The sequence below is a fragment of the Cetorhinus maximus genome, chromosome 14 (assembly GCF_964194155.1).
Source record: "Cetorhinus maximus chromosome 14, sCetMax3.hap1.1, whole genome shotgun sequence".
Taxonomy (NCBI): domain Eukaryota; kingdom Metazoa; phylum Chordata; class Chondrichthyes; order Lamniformes; family Cetorhinidae; genus Cetorhinus; species Cetorhinus maximus.
In genome coordinates, this window is record NC_135892.1 from 82,593,390 (window position 1) to 82,618,250 (window position 24,861).

Here is a 24,861-nt window from a genome sequence, read left to right on the forward strand (position 1 = left end):
ACTAGCTTGCTTACTGGAAGATTAGACGGTTACTGAGTTTGCTTCAATTTGAAATAGAATTGGCTCCAGTGCAAATACCCAGGTGTTGGATATTAAGGTCGAGTCACTGACATTCCTGTAGGGTTTTATTTTTATTCTTATTTTATAGCAGTGAGCACTAGTCTTTGTTCTGTAGCACTTCACCTCCTTATTGGAAATCACATCACCAGCTGCAATTCATCTGGTAGACTGTTGCCTTTATGCTACAGTAGATTCCTTTTGTGCTGAATCACTGTCCTGAAACCTTAAACCGAAACAGTCTTTACGTCCACAATGAATTTAACCAACCAAATAACTGTAAGGTTTTACTACACTGCTTTACATTGTATGAGAAATGTTGGGTGGGGGGGGGACAATTCTTGTTTGTAGCACAGAAATGATTGAAATGACAATGGCCACCATTTTGCTTCAGCAAATATATGTTGTACCCTGCCAGTATTTGAACCACCCGAGCTGCTGTTATTTTTCTATGGGATTGTGCAGAGTTTCTTTTTTGTTCAAATGTTTTATGATCCTCATAAAATATATTGTCCTCTTCATAACAGTGACATATCCCCAGAGGTGGGACCCCTGCCCACCAATCACCCGAAGCACTAACACACCAGATTCAGTAATAAATATCCACTGGTATTACATAGTGTGATTGCTATATAACAAGAGGATGGAAATTTTATATGGCAGGTCTTTCAAAAGCTGGAAGAGGTGAAGATTACATCACCCGGCTGAGGAAGCAGCGGGTTAGTACTGAATATGTTTTAACAATGAGTTAACTGCCAGTGATGGTGGCTCATGTCAGACGCATGTCTTCAAGTGAAAGATCTGGCAGAGAAACCCCAAGTCGAGAGCGGTGCACTGTTAGGAGACAGAAAGGAAGGGCAAAAAATGAAAACGATACTGATCTACATACACCCCTGGATGATATGCAATACTTACAGCCTGTTTCCTCCCTACCCTCCCACCACCCCTACTGGCACTGCTTGCTCCAGAAGGCAACAGGTGTCTTCCTTTGTCAACTGTGATGATAATGATCACATCCTGAGATCCACACTCAGTGCCATGCGCCGCCATATGAACACACTCGACCTCTCCCTCCAGCAGCACCGCCGCACCCTATTTCTAAGCTGCCCATGCCCCCAGTTTCATTTTACTCTTCGTCTCATCCGACGCCTCAACAAAAAGCTTTGTCTCTTTCTTTCAGGTGCAAAGGAACGCAACTCCAACAATTCATCGACACCAACGCCCATCCAGGACCCTCCACCCCTGCCTGTCCCTCTGTCCCCATCCCGTCTTCCAATCCCAGCCCCAGCCGTGTATTCAACATACCCCCTGACCTTCCTTTCTCCAATGCTGAACGTTCAGTGCTCAGCAAAGGACTTAGTTTCATAACCTTGCGCCCTCATCTCAATGAATTTCGGGCTCGGCACGACGCTGAACTCTTCTTCCACCGCCTTCGTCTCCGTGCTCACTTCTTTGGGCAGGAATCCTCTCCCCGTTCAATGGATCCTTTTACCAATATTCTCCCTCCACCTGGACCCCTCCCTCTGGATTCTTACCTTCTCTTGATCTTTTCATTGAGAACTGTCGGCGTGACATCAGTCGTCTCAATTTCTCTGCTCCTCTCACCCACTCTAATCTGTCTCTTTCTGAAATTGCTGCACTCCGTTCTCTCAGGTCCAACCCTGACATTGTCGTCAAACCTGCTGACGAGGGTGGTGCTGTTGTTGTCTGGCGCACTGACCTCTACCTCGCGGAGGCTGAGCATCAACTCGCAGACACTTCCTCCTACCTCCCCCTGGACCATGACCCCACCACTGAACATCAAGCCATTGTTTCCAGGACTGTTACTGACCTCATCTCCTCTGGAGATCTTCCTTTCACAGCTTCCAACCTCATAGTCTCCCAACCTCGGACAGCCCGCTTCTACCTCCTACCCAAAATCCACAAACAGGACTGTCCCGGTAGACCGATCGTGTCAGCCTGTTCCTGCCCCATGGAACTCATTTCTTGCTATCTTGACTCCATTCTCTCTCCCCTTGTCCAGTCCCTTCCCACCTACATCCGTGATTCCTCTGACACTCTACACCATATCAACAATTTCCAGTTCCCTGGCCCCAACCGCCTCCTCTTCACCATGGACGTCCAATCCCTCTACACCTCCATCCCCCACCGGGATGGTCTGATGGCTCTCCACTTCTTCCTCGAACAGAGGCTTGAACAATCCCCATCCACCACTATTCTCCTCCGTCTGGTTGAACTTGTTCTCTCACTGAACAATTTCTCCTTTAACTCCTCTCACTTCTTCCAAATAAAAAGTGTGGCTTTGGGTACCTGCATGGGCCCCAGTTATGCCTGTCTCTTTATGGGGTATGTGGAATATTGCTTGTTCCAATCCTACTCTGGCCCTCTCCCACAACTCTTTCTCCAGTACATCGATTGCTTCGGTGCTGCTTCATGCTCTCGTCTGGACCTGGAAAAATTTATTAATTTTGCTTCCAATTTCCACCCTTCCATCATTTTCACATGGTCCATCTCTGACATTTCCCTTCCTTTCCTTGACCTCTCTGTCTCTATTTCTGGTGATAGACTGTCCACCAACATTCAGTACAAGCCTACCAACTCCCACAGCTACCTCGACTACAGCTCCTCACACCCCGCTTCCTGTAAGGACTCCATCCCATTCTCTCAGTTCTTTCACCTCCGTCGCATCTGTTCTGATGATGCCACTTTGCCACTTTCAAAAACAGTTCCTCAGACATGTCTTCCTTCTTCCTTAACCGAGGTTTTCTACCCATGGTGGTTGTCAGGGCCCTCAACCGTGTCTGGCCCATCTCCCGCGCATCTCCCGCCCTCACACCTTCCTCTCCCTCCCAGAAACATAATAGGATCCCCCTTGTCCTCACTTATCACCCCAACAGCCTCTACATTCAAAGGATCATCCCCCGCCATTTCCGCCCACTCCAGCATGATGCCACCACCAAACACATCTTCTCTTCACCTCCCCCATGGTGGCATTCCGCAGGGATCATTCCCTCCGGGACACCCTGGTCCACTCCTCCATCACCCCCTACACCTCAATCCCCTCCCACGGCACCTTCCCATGCAACCGCAGAAGGTGCAACACTTGCCCGTTTACTTCCCCTCTCCTCACTGTCCAAGGGCCCAAACACTCCTTTCAAGTGAAGCAGCATTTCACTTGCACTTCCCTCAACTTAGTCTATTGCATTCGCTGCTCCCAATGCGGTTTCCTCTACATTGGAGAGATCAAACGCAGACTGGGTGACCGCTTTGAGGAACACCTTCGGTCTGTCCGCAGGCATTGCCCAGACCTCCCTGTCGCTCGCCATTTCAACACTCCACCCTGCTCTCATGCCCACATGTCCATCCTTGGCCTGCTACATTGTTCCAGCGCAAACTGCAGGAACAGCACCTCATCTTCCGACTAGGCACTTTACAGCCTTCCGGATTGAATATTGAGTTCAACAATTTTAGATCAAGAACTCTCTCCTCCATCCCCACCACCTTTCCAATCCCCCTTTTTCCAATAATTTATATAGGTTTTTCTTTTCCCACCTATTTCCATTATTTTTAAATGTATTTCCATCCATTGTTTTATCTCTACCTTTTAGCCTATTTTGATCCCTTCCCCCCACCCCACTCCCACCAGGGCTATCTGTACCTTGCTCATCCTGCTTTCTACCCTTAATGTCACCTATTATCACATTCCTTAGATAATATCACCACCTTCAACACCTCTTTGTCCTTTTGTCTATGACATCTTTTGGTTATCTCCACCTATCACTGGCCCTCTATCCAGCTCTACCACTCCCCCCACCCCCCAACCCCCACCCCTTAAACCAGCTTATATTTCACTTCTTATCTATTTTTCCTTAGTTCTGTTGAGGAGTCATACTGACTCGAAACATTAACTGTGTTCCTCTCCACAGATTCTGTCAGACCTGCTCAGTGTTTCCAGATATTTTTGTTTTGGATTTCCAGCATCCGCAGGTTTTTGCTTTTATGATAATGAGAATGCTGAGGAGGAAGAGGGTGAAAAGGACAAGGTCACACAGGAGTTCCTGGACCAAGTTCCTAGTCCACATTTTGCGGCCTCAAACTGACATAAATTATTTTCTCCCTCCAGCATACCAATTCAGATGGTGTCATCTGGGGGAATTAGATAGTGTCAATGAGGCTTGGCACTGGGTGATTCAGAGAGCATAGAACTGGAAGTATATTGAGTGGGTGAAACCTCTTGGTGAAGGACAAGGAAAAAACTGCTTGTGGGTTCAGAGTTGTGAGACCAAGAACTTGTGAGCACTCACCTGAAAAGGAGACTATCGAAGGAACATCTGCAGGGTCAGAGATCAATTTGTGAGCGCTCCAGCAACAGACGCACACAATGTGGATATTGAGTGAAAGAAACCAATAAGATGGTGGCATAAAAATCTAGTGTAGTTCTTGCTTTTCGTTGCTTGTGGTGTTCAGGCAAATAATTCTGGCTGCAGGTAGCTGGCACAACTCTTCATTGTTGATGCAAGTTTTCATGCAGAGCCCCTTACTAAGGTGCTCATAGGATTTGCATGGCCTGTGAATACTTACAGAGAGTGGTGAGTGGTGTTACTATCTTGTTCAACATCATTTCCTCCACTCTGCTCCTCCTCCTCTTTCATTATAACTGGAAACAAAGGGCTGCACATTGGGAATCACACAGCTGTTGCTTACAGCCTCTCACTGTGGGCGTGGTCAGTGTAATTCCTGTAGTCTCACAGACACTCAGTTGTCAAATGCAACTGTAGCTCTGTCCAGGTGTAAAGCAAAATAGGAATGTTGCAAGTGCTCCAGTAATCAATGACCAATGTTTCTCCAGCTGGGCTCCCAAATATATTACTTCTGCCGATTTTACACATAACTGCTAACAGATGCAAAACAAAAACAGAATTACCTGGAAAAACTCAGCAGGTCTGGCAGCATCGGTGGAGAAGAAATCAGTTAACGTTTCGAGTCTTCATGACCCTTCGGCAGAACTGAGTATAGTTAGGAGAAAGGTGAAATATAAGCTGGTCATATTTCACCTTTCTCCTAACTATACTCAGTTCTGCCGAAGGGTCATGAAGACTCGAAACGTTAACTGATTTCTTCTCCACCGATGCTGCCAGACCTGCTGAGTTTTTCCAGGTAATCCTGTTTTTGTTTTGGATTTCCAGCATCCGCAGTAGCTTTTAGCTTTTTGTTTTTATCTCTGTGCTAACAGATGCACCTCATTTTATTGACTCAAAGTTATCCCTCATGCAATGCAAGAGTAACTTCTAGGATTTGGCCGTCAATGCCCTAAGTCATCAATTAAACATATCTCAGTAACCTCTGGTAAATTGGTAGATAGATCACAGCAAAGTCACAATGGAGATTGTAAATTGGATCGTTGCCATGAATAACAACACCTTGTAAATGTGAAGTGCCTTTAACGTAGTAAAACATCCCGAGATGCTTGACATGAGTGGGAACCCAGTACAAACAGGTCAAAACACAGCTCACAACAATAGTGTTCTGAAAAAGAACTCCAAAACACAAAATATTCAAGGTCATTGTTATGAGGATTTTATTTGAAAGAAAAATATACAGTTTCTAATGCCTTTTTTCTGGCTGGATTTTTAATAAACTGTAATCCCATTAAGAAAATGGAAAGACTGCCAGCCAGCTAAATATAGAGCTTTGTTTTCTACCCCTAAGTGGGATGAAAAGGAAGGGACTCTCAAGCACTGACCACTCCCCCCCCACCTCCCCCCCCCGCAACTCCACCAGGGAGTGTGAAAGACCCCATCTCCTATTGACCTTTACACTATTGCTCCTCAAAAGTTACTGAGTTGAGATATCAAAAAATATAATTACCTGTTCTACAACACAATGATTATAGTAGAAATGGTAATTGAATTACTCTGGAATTTACAGCCCGCAAGGCTTTTTAAAAACTGTTTTTATCAAGTCAGAGCAGAGATCGGAAGAATATACTGAAAGGCTGCAAGAGCCATGGATCTCTCTCAGAAGTATTGCGCATGGTTATTGCAGAGTAACCATCCTGAGAAGAGAAATCTACAACAGACTAATATCTTTTGGGAATTGAATGTCGAAATCTGCTCCATACAACTACAATTGAACAAAACAACTGCAGCATGAATCACCACATCAAGACCAGCCAAAGGACAGTTAACTGTAAAGTATCTTGAAGTCTATCCTTTTATTCTACCATCTATATTATTGTGTGTGTGGGGCCCATAGAGTGTGAGTGGCTATGAATGAAGGTTATGATTTACCTAGTTTCTTTTTAATTCGGGAAGTAGGGTCAATAAACTTATCTCATTCTTTATTTAAACTCAGAAAACCTGTCTGATCGATTCTTTATAATCTGAAAGCATGCATAGTGGGACTCCTGCAATATCGGCAAAGCACATATTCGCTAAATTCACAACTAACCCTATTACTGTCACACCTGGGGTGGTAAATTAGGGGACTCAACTTTTACCCCTCCTCATGTGGTCGTAACAGTCAGTGGGACTGGAACTTTGTTAATTGTGGCTCGGTCACAGTTTGGCATAGGGGTTGACCCTCTGTGGAGTTTCTTCTAATTGCTGCCATTGCTTTGTTCAAAGGTCTGCCAAAACCCTAGAGAAATTGTATTAACAGCATTTAATTATGTCTTCAAGGTTTCCGCAGATCTTCCACTGAAATTATGGCAGAAAATCAGCAAAACCCATCCAGACATTCAACCCTGTATTCTCTAAAAAAGTGTGTCCGCAGATATATGGCAGATGTTTCAGATGAGAAATTTTTAAAATATCTTTATGAGTAAAGCTGACCAAATAAAGCCAGGAGTGGGTTTTAAACCTGTGTCTGATTTTGACCTTATGTGACCACTAGTCTAAATATTCCCTATTTTTATTACTCATGGTAGGCTTTCACCTTAAAACATTAAATCAGATGATTTTGGCAATGATTTCCTCTTTCCTGAGGGCATTGACTTTTGCTGGAACTTGGGTCCACAGATGCATTGTGGGGGAACATCTGGTAACAATGATCATAACATTATCAGATTTAAGTTGATTGGCCAAATTACTGCTGCAGATAATTTAATGCTAGTATTAGGTTTCAGAAGATCTAAATTTGTGAGAATTAGCTAGGATTTGGATACGGTTGAGTAGGGGATGATAGGAGGTAGGGATAAATACAGTATAAATGATAAATGAAGGGCTGTCAAGCCAATACTTCAGGAAAAAGAAGCCAAGGATGTGCCTCATATTAAAAGGAAGATGTATGGCACAGTTAAGGATAATGAAATCTTTCAGCTCAGCCAAAAGATCAATGGAAAACAGGATTATAAATAGATGTAGCAGTGATACCAAAGCCTTCTTTAGTTATATTACATGCGAAGATTGAGGGTGAGAAATTAGGCTCAGTAGTGCCAGTTGTTTGGTTCTGAATGCCCTTAAAGCTCCAAAATGGCCTCCACAGCACATGCTTACACTTGTGGGATGAATTGAGCTGGATGCCATATTGATGCAGGTGTTAGCATGAGCTGGAAACATGCAGAGCAGGCAGATCATGACATCAGAGTGCAATGCTGATTTGATGCAAGCAGTGCCATTTTGGAGCTCAATGCTTCAACTAACACCCATCTGTGAGTAGTATTGACTGGAGGTTGCTTAATTGATTGCCTTTGGAATTTGAAGAGTATTTTTCTAAGTTGGCTGTATTTACTTCCTCCGTATTTGTTGCCTCTCCCAGGAGCATGCGTGACAGTTGAGGAAGAGGAAAGTTGTTGAAACATGTAGGCCTCCGTTGAGATGTTGTGGATAGACAAGGTGGTCTTATCTTGTACTTTTTCACATGTTCATGCAACCCTATCTCCTCTGTCTGGAAGATAGGCTGGTACAGACAAAAAAGACCCAAATGAGAAGATCACTATTAATTTAGTTCAGAAGTGGATGTGCAGTGATCACATTGACACCCAACCCTGATGGACATAAGTACTGAGATTTCACCCCCTTCCGACATATTAGCTTCAATACAAGGTAGGCATTTTAACTTGATACTGATGATTGTAAACCTGCTTCAAATTAGAAACAGTTAGTGGAATTATTATAAAAACACCAGCTAGGATTTCAACTTTGTGCGGGATTGCTGTACTGGATGGGTGATGAGGGGGTGCAGGGTGAAGATTGACAAACTCACATATCGAGGTCAGGAGAAATTTTAACTCTCGAGCCTTATTTCCATTTTCAGGCTCCAACCTTCACCCAAACCCGGCATGAATCAGTGTCTGACCGGTGAGCAGGAGGGGGAATTTGACGGCAAGAGGCCACTAGCACAGATGTGCAAGATGGTCCCCAGCAGTCAGATATATGGTGAAGGTTTGACCTGCTCTTGTTGCCACAGTATTTATATGGCTATTCCAGTTCAGTTTCTGGTCAACGGTAACTCCCAGGATGTTGATAGTGGGGGATTCAGCAGTGGTAATGCTATTGAATTTCAAAACGCAATGGTTAGATTCTGTCTCGTTGGAGATGGTCATTGCCTGGCACTTTTATGACGTGAATGTTACTTGCCACTTGTCAGCACAAGCCTGGATATTGTTGATTTTATATTATCAATAACCCAATTTTAAATAACTGAAAATAGCTTTATAAAACTACACAAAACCATGTACTAGTTATCTTGGTGTACTGACATCAGTTTCTTAGTAAATGTTAAAATAAAGCTTAAAAAAGGTGCCCTTTAGTGTCCTTGAATCTTCAACTTAAGAGCTTCTTGGAAAGCCCATTAACAGGCACAATTAGAGGAAACTTGCAACAATGATTACTTCATCATGGTCAGGACTGCTTCTAGTACAATGTTTTTTAAACTAGCGCAAGTTCAATTAACATTGAACGTAACTTGCACTTGAAATTCTTTGATCTTTTGCGCTTTGGTTGACTGTCTTGGGGTAAAAAATGTTCAATTTAGTGGAAACTCCAAGCCCTGATATTTAGTTACCAGTATTTGACACACTACAGCAGCATTGGTTGCAGCTTTGTCCATTGTCTATTGTACAGCTCATCCTACTTATGAAAATACTTTACTACAGCAAAACTTGCATTTGTATAGTGGTGTCATCTAGCAGAAACATCTGCAAATGTTTTAGTCAGGTATCTTTCAGGTGGGTATCTAACCTGGGCCACAAGATAATTGTAGTGCCCTTACTATCCCGGCTGAGGTCAACTAGCTCAGCACAAGACCTGTGAACTCGGCTCCTCATTGGGTAAACTCACTGAGCCACCAGAGGCTCCAGAGAAACAAAGGTCGATGGCTTCAAGAAATAACAAGCACAGGTAAAATGACCTCTGAAGTCAGAGGTACAGGATTTAGAGAAATGTTATTGCCTACTATCCAATGTTTGAAGTGCAACTATAATTTTCAGAAAAGATGGGGAAAATGTGCACTGTAATATACATTGCATAAACATTCTTGATGATACTCAGCTTCATGAAGTCTCTTTGTTCACCAATCATATTTTATAATCCATCGATAAAAGGAACTGAACATATCTGGCACTCCAGCATGGCAGTTAGCTAACTCCTGGAAGCGTATATGTACTTTTCAAACACAAATCCGTCAATGTATTATGATTAGGGCAGGCTGTACTAAGCTCTGTGTGCTTGCTGTTGTCTCTAATCACACACTGACTGGAGGAATTGAAAGAGAGACAGATGGTTGTCTATCAGAATTAGCACAGCTAGCTGCACTTTATTGTCTTAAAACCCCTTCACATATCATTGTTTTGTTTAGACTTAAAATACCTTTCAAGTGTGGAACAAATATCCCTCCGGCAGGGCACTGTGTGTGATTGAGATAGTGCTAGGCACATGATTTCACCATAGGTCCTCCCCAATCTATGGGCATAGAAGTAAAAGTAACATCTCTGTGTAGCAACCCCTTACAAAACAAATGTCCTCCCTGTTATTGCTGTCTGATTTATTAGTCACAGCCTGTCTAAGTTTTCTAACTTCCATTTTTAAAAAATTGAGCAGTGAGTGACTGAAAATACTGGGTTATTGGCCCATTCAGCCATTTGATTCCTGTTCAATGATGCTTGCTAATTACATCAAATAGCAGCTATCAGCTATTGTAGACATTGATTATTTCCTGGTGCAACTGCTTTCTTTATTGCAACTGTTATCACCTCCTTCGTGCTGCAACACATTTGTCATCTGTTGGTGTTAGCTAAGGGAACGGTATTTGAGCTCAACTTTAATAGGATCAGCGGGTGTCCCTCTCTACCTGTTGGTTTTGGAGAAGAAAGAACACAAATAAAGAAAGTAGACTGTACAATGTGACTAAAATACCCAGATTTATTGTTCCCTGTTGCAACTTATACGATTTTGCTCTTTCCTTGTCACTGAGAAATGCAGGCAGTAGCTGCCATTGGCAGAAGAAGCTCCATCCATGAGACAGCAGACATGTCTAATCAAGGACCCAATCAATGGACAAGAGTTGTAAAGCATGTAGACAGCACCTTTAGCTACGTGCTTGACTTCCTACATATTGAATGCAGAGAAGACTACTTTGGATTAGAGCTCCAAGTCTTCAGACCATCAGCTGAAGAATATTTCCTTGGCTGAGGCTACTGCACTGCTGAAAGCCTTTGTGTGGCCATGCCCTCCATTATGGTGAGTAGCTTGGCAGATAGTCATATAGCTCTGAACAGATGCTTATTGTGGAATCCCTGTGCATATTCTCAAAATGTACAGGTTGCTTAATAAATTCTGAAATGACTGGACAAACTGATGTTGACTTACCAATCTGTACTTGTACATGCAGCACTGGATACCAGTCTCGAGTAAGAAACTGGATTGATTTATTTCCCATCTCCTGAATCCAAGACAACTGAGGGAAATAGGGTAAATTTTAACCTAATCCTCCTCTTGGGTGACCCACAGGGTCTTGGTGGAAGGTTGGTTTTACATTCCATCCAATATTACTGTGGGCTTCAACAAAGTATAAAACCAGGTGGAGTGTAAAACCAACATTGCACTCAATCCTGTCAGTTTCCCAACGATGGGCGGTTAGGTTAAAATTGTTCCATGTAATTCTCCAGACACAGTCTCAGCTGAGACCAGTTAACTCAGCACAGACCACGAATCAAACCTGTGAACTTCAGTCTTTATGGAAGAGTGAAACCATCGCAAGGGTTATATTAATCATATAGAGCAACATACTCCAGACCAGATTCAATCCCATGCATGTGCTGTGTTAGTACTTTTCAGCACCACCGTCATTCTAATTGACCTCAGCACTCCTGAGCTAGGAAAAGGAATAGAATTCAGTCAAAGTGTACATGCATAGAGAGCGGATTGATCTCAATGGAGATGCTCTACATCTACACCAACAGCTTGCATTTACTTAGCTCTTTTAACATGGTGAAATGTCCTGAGGTGCTTCACAGCACTGTTCTCAGACAAAAAAAGTCACTATGTGCCAAGCATGGAGATATTAATGGCAGGTGATCAAATACTTGATCAAAGAGGCAGATAAGGAATATCTTAGAGGAAGATAGAGAGGTGGTGAGGTAAACAGGGAAGAGAATTCCAGAACTTAGTGCCTAGATAGCCAACTGCACAATCTCAAATGGTAGGAAGTGGGGAATGTTCAAGAGGTCAAAATTGGAGGAATGTAAATTTCTTGGAGGGCTGTAGGAGGTTACAGAAGTAGAAAGGGGCAAGGTCAAGGAGGGATTTGAATGAGAGGATGAGGATGTTCAAGGGAGGAGGAAAGGAAAGGAAATTACTTACCATATTTTAACTGGAGTTGTGTGGCCAGCAGGATGATCATCAGGCCCACCAACATGAAGCCTGCGCCATTTGAAATTCCAGGTTTCATTTTAATAAGTCAGACCTGACTCCCACCCAAACCTGGTGATCAATGGCATGGCTGCAGTGGATGGGAGTGGGCAAACATAGCTGGAGGCTGCAACTGGATGCCTAAAGAAACCGGCTGCAGCAAGGGAAATGAATGTGGTGGAGTGGGCAACGTGTCCTTGACAAGCATCAGAAGCCAGGGCAAATTAGGTCCAAGGAAACCTTGTGAAGACCAGAGGAGCAGAAATGCTCACAGGAAAACCTTTAAAAAGAATTAAATGAACTGATCTTCTGGCCCTTTTCCTGACCTTCCCCCTGTGGTACCAGGTTTCTTTGGTGACATCGGGCATGTGCATCTATTGAGTGCCACACTGCCAATATTTTAAACCCTGAAATGTTCCATTCGCCCTGAGCATGGAGAGGAGTGGTGGTGGGGGTGGGGGCTTACAATTGAGGTTTAGGAATGAAAAAAGCAGTTATGTAGCTGGCTTACAAAACTCTTGATTTATTGAGTATGATTAAATTATATGTACCCACTACTGACAGCACTTTATTTGGTTTGAGTTATTGCAGCAAGTGTTTTTTGCAGGTGGAGGAGTTCCAGATTAAAATCTGATATATGTTTTCTTTTGGTCTTTTAGCCAATTAATAATAAGTCATAATGTTTAAACCTTTCCAAGCATATCTTGCACATGCAGATGTTGACATCAGATATAATGGCTTCCTGTTTGAGGTTTGTTGGCCACAAGGATCCTCAGGACATGAACCCAATGGATTCTATGGGAGGGCACCTAATTCCAAACACCTCTTCAAGCCTGTCTTTGGAAAATCCAGCATGTCCACTCTTAATGGGGTGGAGGGAGGGAATGGGAATTACCCAGGTCCCCTCCTCGACCCTAACCTGGGGCCAATTGAGAGAATTTCGGAAAGAATTCTCCCTCTCTTCACCGATCCAGGCCACGGGTCTAGTCTGGAACCCTCACTTTCACCCTTCTGAAGGCCTCATGTGATTCGGTCTAACAAACTTCAAAAATCCGCAGGGGCTTCTCCATTTGTCTTCCACTTCCTGAAGCAGCTCCCGAAGCAGCTTCCCGAAATCTCTGTTCACTCCTTACCGGGCAACTTGTCAAAGGGAGTGGGAGAAACCACGATTAGGGATGAATTACCCCAGGAGTTTCCGCTTGCCTGGCTTAGTCAGCCTTGGCTCAATGATGCCTCTGTGTCTGTAAAACATTGGTCCAAGCTCCACAAGAGAGGCTTGGGCTCATATGATCTGGTACTGAGGGAGTGCAGCACTGTTGGATATGGCATGTTTCAGCTGAGTTGCTAAAACTCGGCTGTTTGTATCTGTCCTTTCAGGTGGACATTCAAGGTCCCAAGAGAGAAAGATGAGCAGAGGAGTTTCCAATATCCAAGCTAACCTTGATCCCTTCATCACTATCACTAAAACTGATTAATCATTCATTTATTTCATTTCTTTATTGTGTGTGAGACATTTTTGTGTGCAAATTGGCTGTCATGGTTCCTTCATTATAACAGTGACTACACTTCAAAGTGTTCTTTCTTTTCTGTAAAATGCTCTGGGATATCCTGAGGGTGTGAAAGGTGCTATATAAATGCAAGCTTGTTTTAATATCCTTTCTTTGGTCAAGAACCAGCAGGCTACTGGAGGCTGGTACACTGGGTGAGATAAGGTGTACCGGCCTCCAGATGGCATCTACAGTATTGGTGGGGGCAAGTCCTGGGTAGACGAAAAGTTTGGACCCCCAATTCTGCATGCCAAAGAAAAGAAAATTTTCAAAATAAATACTGGAATGGAGATTTGGGAGGAGCAGGAAAAAGCTGCAACGGTGGGTGTAGACTGGACGTTTTGGCTGCAAGTGACAAGAGTGTTGAAGATATCCCCATAAGGGACTTTGTGCCTGTCTAACCAATGCCAACGGCTGAAGTCACCCCTGCACCCCCTGACCAAGATCCAGCAGGATTAGCACCAGGAGGGCAGAGCCCTGGCAAATTTTCCAGGATTAAATTTGAGGACTTTTGGGTACGACGTCCACTACTGTGGCACACAATAAATAAATAGGGGGAGGCGGTGGCATAGTGGTATTGTCACTAGTCTAGTATTCCAGTAGACCCAAGGGAAAGAATTTTCCCCCCCTTTGGGGGGGTTGTGCGTGGGTTGGGCGCGGGCGCCAGTTAAGGCCCACCCAGCATGACGTGCAGTTGGAAGCACTGTGCGCTCCCTGTGCAGACTGGGGGGGGGGGGGGTTCCCTGAGTTGGGAGTGCGCTCTTCTGCGCATGCACGCAAAACAGCGCAGAAATCTCCCTGAGACACAGAGGAGATAAGTTGATAAGTTTTAAGTTTTAAAAATTTTAATAAATAAAAATAAATTTAAGACGTTCCCTCATGTGACAGTGTCACATGAGCTGGGACATGTCAACGAACTTGAATGAAAAAGTTTATTTAATTTATAAGCCCTTCATGAAACCTCATCCCGCCCGTGGATGAGGTTCCATGAAAAATGCGAAGGCCGCCTGGGCTCTTCGCCTGCCCGCCAACCTTAAGGTTGGACAGGCAGCTTTCTCAATAACCTTAATTAGTTAATTAATGGCCTTAACAGGCCTTTGACAATTCGGCAGGTGCGCAGCCAACTTGCCTGCGCGCCCGCCGAACTGAAAATCTAAATGATGCGCGGTGACGTTGGGACGCACACCCGATGTCACCCCGCGTCATTTTACACCTCGGCGAGCAAGCCCCACCCCCACTCGCCGAGCCAAAAATTCTCTCCAGGGTAATGCTCTGGGGACCCACGTTTGAATCCACCATGGCAGATGGTGAAATTTGAATCCAATTAAAATCTGGAATTAAAAGTCTGATGATGACCATGAAACCATTGTCGATTGTTGTAAAAACCCATCTGGTTCACTAATATCTTTTAGGGAAGGAAATCTGGTGTCCTTACCTGGTCTGGCCTACATGTGACTCCAGATCCACAGCAGTGAGGTTGACTCTTAAAGTTAGGGATGGACAATAAATGCTGGCCTAGCCAGTGATGCCCACGTCCCATGAATGAATATTTTAAAAAAAGGTCGTGACTGAGCCAGTTGAAGGAAAGAATATATTCTTTCATGTGATGTGGGCGTTGCTGGCAAGCCCAGGATTTGTTGCCCATTGCTCTTGAACTGAGTAGCTTGCTAGGCCATTTCAGGGAGCAGTTAAGAGTCAACCACATTGCTGTGGGTCTGGAGTCACATGTAGGCCAGACCAAGTAAGGACTTCAGATTTTCTTCCCTAAGGGGCATTAATGAGCCAGATGGGTTCTTCCAATAAGCAATGATAGGTTAATGGTTATCTTACTGAGACTAGCTTTCAATTCCAGATATTTTTTTAATTGAATTTAAACTCCTTTGTGGTGGGATTTGAACTTAGTTTTCCAGAGCATTAGCCTAGGACACTATTATCAGTCAGTGACATTACCATTATGCCATCATCTTGCCTAAGCATAGGTTATCCCGAACTCTGGCATCTTTTTCTTTATTTATTCATTCACAGGATGCGGATGTCACTGGCTAGACCAGCATTTATTGCCCCCATCCCTAATTGCCCTTGAGAAGGCAGCAGTGATGATCCCCCTTCTTGAACCACTGTAGTTCATGTTCATAGGAACACCCCACTCTGTAGGGCATGCCGGAATATTCTGGAAATGGCACAGACCCAATGCAACCGATCCCCTCGCGTTCTTTCTTTATTATTTGTTCACGGGATGTGGGCGTCGCTGGCTAGGCCAGCATTTATTGCCCATCTCTAATTGCCCTTGTTCAGAGGGCATTTTTTAAGAGTCAACCACATTGCTGTGGGTCTGGAGTCACATGTAGGCCAGACCAGACCAGGTAAGGATTTCCTTCCCCTAAGGGCATCAGCAAATCAGATGGATTTTTACAACAATTGACAATGGTTTCATGGTCATCAATAGACTTTTAATCCCAGATTTTTATTGGATTCAAATTCCACCATCTGTCATGGTGGGATTCAAACCTGGGTCCCCAGAGCATCACGCTGAGTCTCTGGATTATTAGGCCAGTGACAATATCACTATGCCACTGCCTCCCCCAGTAGGTTCAGTTGGCCTTTCACCGACTGATCCCACAACGACATACCGGGGCAAACCATGCCAGCTTTTGGGGCCAGAGTATTTATTTAAAGGGGAACACTATGACTGTAAACCATAACAGTTGGTAAATTGCTAAAAATCAAGATCATTTGCCAAATTTTGATAACCTTTGGCCACTTTGCTGTGGAGAGGAGAAGTCTACATTATCTTGCTGAAAATCCTGTTGTTGTTGTCGAAACGTCCCAAGGAGCTGCGTGCAGCTGGAGTGCAGTCACTATTGTTTTGTGGGAAAATGATATTAAGCTGAAACCTAGCACTCAAGCAGTTTCCTGCCCATCACTTCCTGCAGTTTATTCTGAGTAGGGTGTGGTTTTTATGTAGTTTTCCACAGAACATTTGCCTTATGACAGATGTGTGGGGCGTAGTTTTGGACCAGTGGTCTCGCTTCCAGTTGGTGGGCTCGTCCAAAAGCCATTTAATGGCCAACTGGAAACAACAGGAAGTCCTGCTGAAGGGAGCTGCTGACCAATCAGAGGCCAGGCCACTCTCCAACTCTCCAGTTCCGGCAGTGCCACTTGGGAGTGGTGACCACCACCAGTACTGCAGCGCAGTGAGGTATGGTGCAATGGAGTCAGGACCAGAGGTAAGTCTAGGGGAGACCTTGGGTGGGTTCCTCTGATGGGCTTAGGGGGCCCATTAAGGAGGCACCCACCCACCCTTGTCCACCACCAGCCTGCACAGTGAAAAGTGCCAGGCTGGATGCTTGGCATGGGCCTCTCCTGCCGCTGGTTAAATCCCAGCAGCGGTACATGAAGCCCTTACATGGCCACTAATTGGCAAAATTGCAGCAGGGGCAGGTATGTGGAGGCTACAGCATCCATGGTATTTATAGGCTCCCACCCCCCCAGTTGCCAACCCACTGCCAGGGGGCCATAAAATCCAGCCCATGATTTAGTTATAAGCCAAAGTCCTGCCGAAGTGATCTTGGAAGATCTATAGAACTGATCTCAATAATGAGATCTTCTTAAAATCATTGCACAAAACAATTTGTAAGCAGAGGATCAAATATAAAATTACATTTTTATGGATTCAAATCTTGACCTGATCTTTCTACTAGGAGCAAAAGAAGACATCATTGCTTAAGGTGGCTATTTTTACAACCTTGCTCATTAGGAACAGTGCAGACGTGGCATTAAAATGCTTAACTTAACTTAATCTGTAATCAGGCATGGAAGGCCGTGCTTTCCCAACTCATGGAAGCGAGGGCTTCATTGAAATGGCAAAGTTGTGCCCTGGTAATTTCCCGCACAATTTCAGACCAGTCAGTTTGCAGCAGGCGGCATCTTGGCCAAAAAGAGACCCTGGTAGTTTTGTTTTGCACTTTGAACGGCCTGTGTGAGTGAGAAGGAACAAAAGTGCTCCTCCCAACTCCACAAGGATACATTCGTACATCTCACCCCCTCCACAATCTTGAATTTTACTAATTCCACACCACCCCCTTCACTTTCCTGCTCTTTTCTTGGTTCCTTAGCAGGGGTCTGATCTCCGCCCTCACGAGTTTCCAATCCAGCCTACCTGTGTTAAACTATTTCTGCCAGCCTAGAGGGGGTATCAGTGTTGGCGCATTCAAGTGTGGCCAGAAAGTTTAAATTTCCCTGGTCCCACGCTCCTAACCCTGACCCTAACCCTTCCCTAACCCTAACGCTAACCCTAACCCTAACCCTAAATTCAGAAGGGGAGGGGGGAATTGGGGCTAGATGGATCAACACCCACTTCGTCCCTGCACCTCCAATACTGTCATAGCCTGGGCTATCGTTTCACAATGAACATGTCTTTTTTTCTCATCAGCCCATTGAGGATACTCATCAAGACAATGGTCCAATGTCATCATGACAGTAAGGGATGATGGGCACTTTCCTAAAATCATAAGCGCACATGTTTTATGAACATGTATTCAGCTCAGGTCATTGAGACACAGTAGAAACATCCAAACCCTGGAAGCTGTTAGATGCAATGAGTCATGAGATGGCCTAGAATATCTTCAGCCGTGGACAGAGGAAACTGAAGTGGGATCTTATAGTAGGATAGTAAACAGTGTAGAAAATTTAAATCCATGCCACTGCTCCAAAGCACGTGGGGATAAATATAAGTTGGCATAATGTGTATTCAGGGCTGATCAATGCCTGGTATGCTCTTCTCAGCCAGACTTGGAGGTACAACCTCTTGAATCACAGGACCACCATAAGCTCTTGAAGAGTGAGTGAGACCAACTGAATAGTGCCCTTCATTTTTATATATCTTTGTGAACAACTTTTTTTTTCAGAATAAAAGCAAAATACTGCAGATGCTGGAAATCAGAAATAAAAACAGAAAGTGCTGGAATTACTCAGCAGGTCTTGCAGTGTCTGTGGAGAGAGAAACAGAGTTAATGATTTGAGCCAAATATGGCTGCACTTCAGAACTGAAGGAGGGTAGAAATGTGATGGTTCTCATGCCATCGGAATGGGGATGGGGGACGAAGAACAAAAGGGAAGGTCTGGGATAGGGTAGGGGGCGGGAGAGATTAAATGACAAATACATTCTGGAAAAAAAGGTAAAGGAAATGGTAATGGTTGTAGTAAAGAGACAAAGCATTGGTCCAAGTGAGTAAATGCCAATGAACAGCTCTGTCTGTTGTGCATTGGTTGTGACTGGCTAAGGAACGATTGTGGAGACATAGATATGGCTAAACAATAACTAGTTTATTTTAAGAACATAACTATTTGCAGATATACAAGACTACAGGTATTATGCAGACTATGCCATAAGCTTTTTCCTTCTAGAGTCTTAGTCATGTGACTTCCTCTTTCATCGTCATGTGGGTGGTACTGCTTCTCCAGTCCCAAACATTAACCCTTTCAGACCTGAAGACCATAATATTACATCTCTTTCCAAGCCTTTGTCCAAATATATTTTTACATTTATATTTACATACTAACCCATCTCCCCCTAAGACCCTGACTTCATAGGTTTAATCGGTCTGGAGGTTTCACAAGTCTCCCTGACCATGTCCTTGTGAAGCTTGGAAGATCGATGGCCTCCTCTTGGACTTCTTTGCTTTGACTTGGTTGGTTTTCGGTAAGAGTTGCATTATCTGGTGCATTGTCAGTTTGACTCTCAACATCTGGTTCTCCCAAATATATAATGGAAGATTCACCTTGAGGCACGAGGATAAGATTTCTCCTGTTCCTTCGTATCATGCCTTCTGGGATATGTGTTAAGTAAGATCATTGTTGATGATGATGCCTTCTCTGCCTAGGACTCTTATCCAAACCTTGTCTCTTTTGTTCAGCCTGGGCAGGTTTCTGATATGGTATCTCCTATTGCAAGTGGAGGATTGTTGTTTTCTGTAGGACTGTTCTTTCTGCTGAACCTCCTGACGGTCCTGGACTGCTAACCCTGGGATTAATTTATTGGGCAGCATGGGAAACTGAATATGAAGCTTTCTGTCCATCAGCAGCTCTGATGGTGCCAGTCCACACTGCAGTGGAGTAGACCTGTATGTTACAAGTGCCATTGGAAAATCCTTGTTCTTCTTCAAAAGGGTTTTAATAGTGAGGATGCCCCTTTCCACCTCACTGTTGGATTGAGGACACCTCAGGGAGCTGGTGAGGTGTTGGAATCTGTAGTTCTCAGCGAAATGGGTGAAGTCGCTGTTAGCGAATTGTGGGCCAACGTCAAACATCGCCTGGTCTGGAATGCCATATGTTGCGAAGACTTCCTTCAATGACCTAATAACTGACTCTGGTTGTTGTGTGCAAATGCTTCACTTCAATCCACCTGGAGACGTAATCGACAATGATGAGGAAGGACTTGCCCATTGACATAAATGGATCCATTCCCATATATTCCCATGGTCTGGTTGGGAAGTGGATGGGGATAAGGGGCTCCCTTTGACTGGTTTGAGCAGCACGCACACCTGGCAGTGTGAAATCATCTCTTCAATCGCACTTGATATTCCTGGCCACCACATTGCAGATTGGGCTCGTGCTCTACACTCTGTGATGCCCATGTGGCCTTCGTGGATTTGTTGCAGAATCTCTGGTCAGAGTGAGGCGAGAATTACCAACCGCTCATCGTACACCAGCAGATCATCAATTACAATGAAGTGTTTCCGTTGCTCGAAGTATCTTTTCATGACTGTTCCACCGAGTCGCTGCTGTAGCCAATGTGCAGTATTGATGGATACGAATGCAGTCTTCATCCTGCATCTGCTCTTGGCGTATCTGTTGTAGCTTTTGGAGCTCACTGGCAATTGAGTTGCCATGAAATTGGAATAAGGCTCGACCGTGTCAACCAGATTAACATCCTGTGTCATGGGATGGTCGACTGTGGCCCTGGACAATGTGTCCGCTGTGGTTTATAACTTGCCTTGAACATACACTGTCTTGTAAGAGAAGCTCATTAGTTGCAAGCTGAATCTCTGGGTGGACTTTTATGGCCTGGTCGCAGCAGGGAAAGGACTGTGGGTGTTTCAAAACCTGCACTCATTAAAATGCAGCTTTTAATTTCTCCCAGTGCTGCCTGCTTACTATGCCATAAGTTTGAAGCTTTTAAGCCTTTTTTCAAGGCTTGTTCACACTTCCTTGATCGTCACCAGGTTCTTTGAATCTGCTGCTGGATCAGGATTTTTCAGGGACCACCATGTGCTATGGCGTAGCCCTTAGTAAGCTGAACAGTTGATTTCTTCTCTGCCTCTTGGCCTCTACATCTTCATATGGCAATTTTCTAACTATCTTACCAAAGTCTTCAGTTTTTGCACCTTCTTTTCAGGTCAAACTTGCAAACTATTTTTTAAAGTTGATATTCGGAGATTTCAGGGTCCTTCACTGCTGCCACCATGTTGTATGTTGGTTGTGACTGGCTAAGGAACGATTGTGGAGACAGAGATATGCCTCAACAATAACTGGTTTATTGTAAGAACATAACTATTTACAGAAATACAAGACTACATTCTAAATCACAAGCTTTCTCCTTCTAGAGCCTTAGGTGATTCCCTCTTTGCTCATCATGTGGGTGGTATTGTTTTTCAGCCCCACACAGGAACCCTTTCAGCCCTGAACATCCTAATGCTACACTGTTCAAAAGCAAATAAGTGAAAAACAAGATTCAAAATGGCACATGGCAAAAAAAATCACTTTTCTACTCTCTTTCAGTTCTGAAGAAGAGTCATATTCGACTTAAAATGTGAACTTTGTTTACCTCTCCACAGACGCTGCCAGGCCTGCTGAGTATTTCCAGTACTTTCTGTTTTTACTGTTATTTTCAGAAGTTCCCTTTAGTTTTGCATGTGCTCAGAAAAGGAAGTAACAATCTTGCATTACACTTTTGGAAGGACCTGATCAGTCTGTCTAATTCGGCCAAGACCTCATTTATTTTTCTGGACTGCACTCTCTCTAAGTAATTTATTCAATCACTAACAGGATGAACCTGATTTTCTGTTGGCAGGATTGCAAAAGCGAGGTTGCAACCATCGTTTATCACTGCTAAACACACAAAAATGTTTTTAAATATTTTATCCAAGCTGCAACAATAGTATTCAAAAGTAAGCTTCACGGGTCACAGCTGTATATTGAACACAGAAAAGATGCTTTTGTTTTTCGATTGTGGTAAAGCCCTTATGGTCTGACAATATGAAAAACTGCAGCAAAAATAAATTCAATTCCTGAATGGCTGAAAGTCCTGTAGTACTTTAGCAAACATACATTTTCTTATTCCTTTAAAATTATTCATGTCATTAAAATGCACATTTGCCAGTTGCATTAATACTCAGCTTATCAGTATCGGACAATACCATAAGACCATAAGACATAGGAGCAGAAATTAGGCCATTCGGCCCATCGAGTCTGCTCCGCCATTCAATCGTGGCTGATAAGTTTCTCAACCCCATTCTCCCGCCTTCTCCCCGTAACCTTTGATCCCCTTAACAATCAAGAACCTATCTATCTCAGTCTTAAATACACTCAATAACCTGGCCTCCACAGCCTTCTGTGGCAATGAATTCCATAGATTCACCACTCTCTGGCTAAAGAAGTTTCTCCTCATCTCTGTTCTAAAAGGTCTTCCCTTTACTCTGAGGCTGGGTCCTAGTCTCTCCTGGACTCTCCTCTCCTAGTCTCTACTACTGGAAACATCTTCCCCACGTCCACTCTATCCAGGCCTTTCAGTATTCTGTAAGTTTCAATCAGATCCCCCCATATCCTTCTAAACTCTATCGAGTATAGACCCAGAGTCCTCAAACGTTCCTCATATGTTAAGCCTTTCATTCCTGAGATCGTTCTCGTGAACCTCCTCTGGACCTTCTCCAGGGCCAGCACATCCTTCCTGAGATACAGGGCCAAAAATTGCTCACAATATTCTAAATGTGGTCTGACCAGAGACTTATAAAGCCTCAGCAGCACATCCCTGCTTTTATATTCTAGTCCTCTCGAAATAAATGCCAACATTGCATTTGCCTTCCTAACTACCGACTCAACCTGCAAGTTAACCTTAAGAGAATCCTGGACTAGGACTCCCAAGTCCCTTTGCACTCCAGATTTCTGATTTCTCTCCCCATTTAGAAAATAGTCCATGCCTCTATTCTTCCTACCAAAGTGCATGACCTCACACTTCCCCACGTTGTATTCCATCTGCCACTTCTTTGCCCATTCTCCTAACCTGTCCAAATCCTTCTGCAGCCTCCCCGCCTCCTCAATACTACCTGTCCCTCCACCTATCTTTGTATCATCTGCAAACTTAGCCAGGATGCCCTCAGTTCCTTCATCTAGATCATTAATGTATAAAGTGAAAAGTTGTGGTCCCAACACTGACCCCTGCAGAACTCCACTAGTCACCAGCCACCATCCTGAGAAGGACCCCCTTATCCCCACTCTCTGCCTCCTGCCAGACAGCCAATCTTCTATCCATGCTAGTACCTTGCCTCTAACACCATGGGCTCTTATCTTACTGAGCAGCCTCCTGTGCGGCACCTTGTCAAAGGTCTTCTGGAAGTCCAAGTAGATAACATTCATTGGCTCTCCTTTGTCTAACCTACTCGTTACCTCCTCAAAGAATTCTAACAGATTTGTCAGGCATGACCTCCCCTTGATGAAACCATGCTGACTTTGCCCTATTTTATCATGCACTTCCAAGTATTCTGAAATCTCATCCTTAATAATGGACTCTAAAATTTTACCAACGGCCAAGGTCAGGCTAATCAACCTGTAATTTCCCGTCTTTTGCCTCACTCCCTTCTTAAACAGGGGGGTTACATTAGGGTTTTTCCAGTCCTCTGGGACCCTCCCTGACTCCAGTGATTCCTGAAAGATCACCACTAACGCCTCCACTATCTCTTCAGCTATCTCCTTCAGAACTCTGGGGTGTAATCCATCTGGCCCAGGTGATTTATCCACCTTCAGACCTTTCAGTTTTCCTAGCACCTTCTCCTTGGTAATGGCCACCATACTCACCTCTGCCCCCCGCCTCTCTTGAACTTTTGGGATGTTACTCGTGTCTTCCACCGTGAAGACTGACACAAAGTACCTATTCAGTTCCTCCACCATTTCTTTGTTCCCCACTACTACTTCTCCAGCGTCATTTTCCAGTGGCCCAACGTCCACTTTTGCCTCTCTCTTACCCATTATATATCTAAAAAAACTCTTGCAATCTTCTTTTATATTACTGGCTAGTTTACCCTCATATTTAATCTTCTCCCTCCTTATTTCTTTTCTGGTTGTCCTCTGTTGGTCTTTATAGGCTTCCCAATCCCCAGGTTTCCCACTGCTCTTCGCCACATTGTATGCTTTCTCTTTAGCTTTTATGCTGTCCCTGACTTCCCTTGTCAGCCATGGTTGCCTCATCCTTCCTTTAGTATGCTTCTTCTTCCTAGGGATGAATTTTTGCTGTGTCTCCCAAATTACTCCCAGAAACTCCTGCCATTGCTGTTCCACAATCTTTCCTGCTGGGCTCATCTCCCAGTCAATTCTGGCCAGCTCCTCCCTCATGCCTCTGTAGTTGCCTTTATTCAACTGTAATACCGTTACATCTGATTCCAGCTTTTTCCTCTCAAATTGCAGGGTAAATTCTATCATATTATGGTCACTTCCTCCTAAGGGTTCCTTCACCTTAAGTTCCCTTATCAAATCTGCCTCATTTCACATCACTAAAACTAGAATTGCCTGTTCCCTAGTGGGCTCCACCACAAGCTGCTCCAAAAAGCCATCTCGTAGACATTCTACAAATTCCTTTTCTTGGGATCCACTACCAACCTGATTTTTCCAGTCTACCTGCATACTGAAATCCCCCATGATCACTGTTACCTTGCCTTTCTTACACGCCTTTTCTATCTCCTGGTGTATCTTGTGCCCCACATCCTGACTACTGTTCGGAGGCCTGTACATAACTCCCATTATGGTTTTTTTACCTTTGCGGTTCCTCAACTCTACTCACACAGATTCCACATCATCTGACCCTACGTCATTTCTTGCTATCGATTTAATTTCATTTCTTACTAACTAAGCAACCCCATCCCCTCTGCCAACCTACCTATCTTTTCGATAAGATGTATATCCTTGGATATTTCACTCCCAGTCCTGATCCCCTTGCAGCCATGTCTCCGTGATGTCCACCACATCATACCTGCCAATTTCAATCTGCGCCACAAGCTCACCAACTGCATGAGCAGCAGTATCCCGAAAACAACATCTCCTTCATGTCACACACCAGGCTGATTTGGATGCGTATTGCTGTTCCTTTGTCATTACTGGGTTGGAATCTAACACTATAGTAACAGCATTACGATTAAGGA

General features: G+C 44.1%; 1 long non-coding RNA gene across 1 annotated transcript; it reads right to left on the bottom strand.

Annotated features, from left to right (window-relative positions):
• Window positions 1–5,611: 5,611 nt before the first annotated feature.
• LOC144689774 (uncharacterized) lies at window positions 5,612–24,823 on the bottom strand. The gene is made up of 3 exons (XR_013578706.1): window positions 24,693–24,823; window positions 9,867–9,959; window positions 5,612–7,956 (listed from the first exon to the last, which is right to left on the bottom strand). It is a non-coding gene; the product is annotated as an uncharacterized LOC144689774 (long non-coding RNA).
• Between the last annotated feature and the right edge of the window lie 38 nt (window positions 24,824–24,861).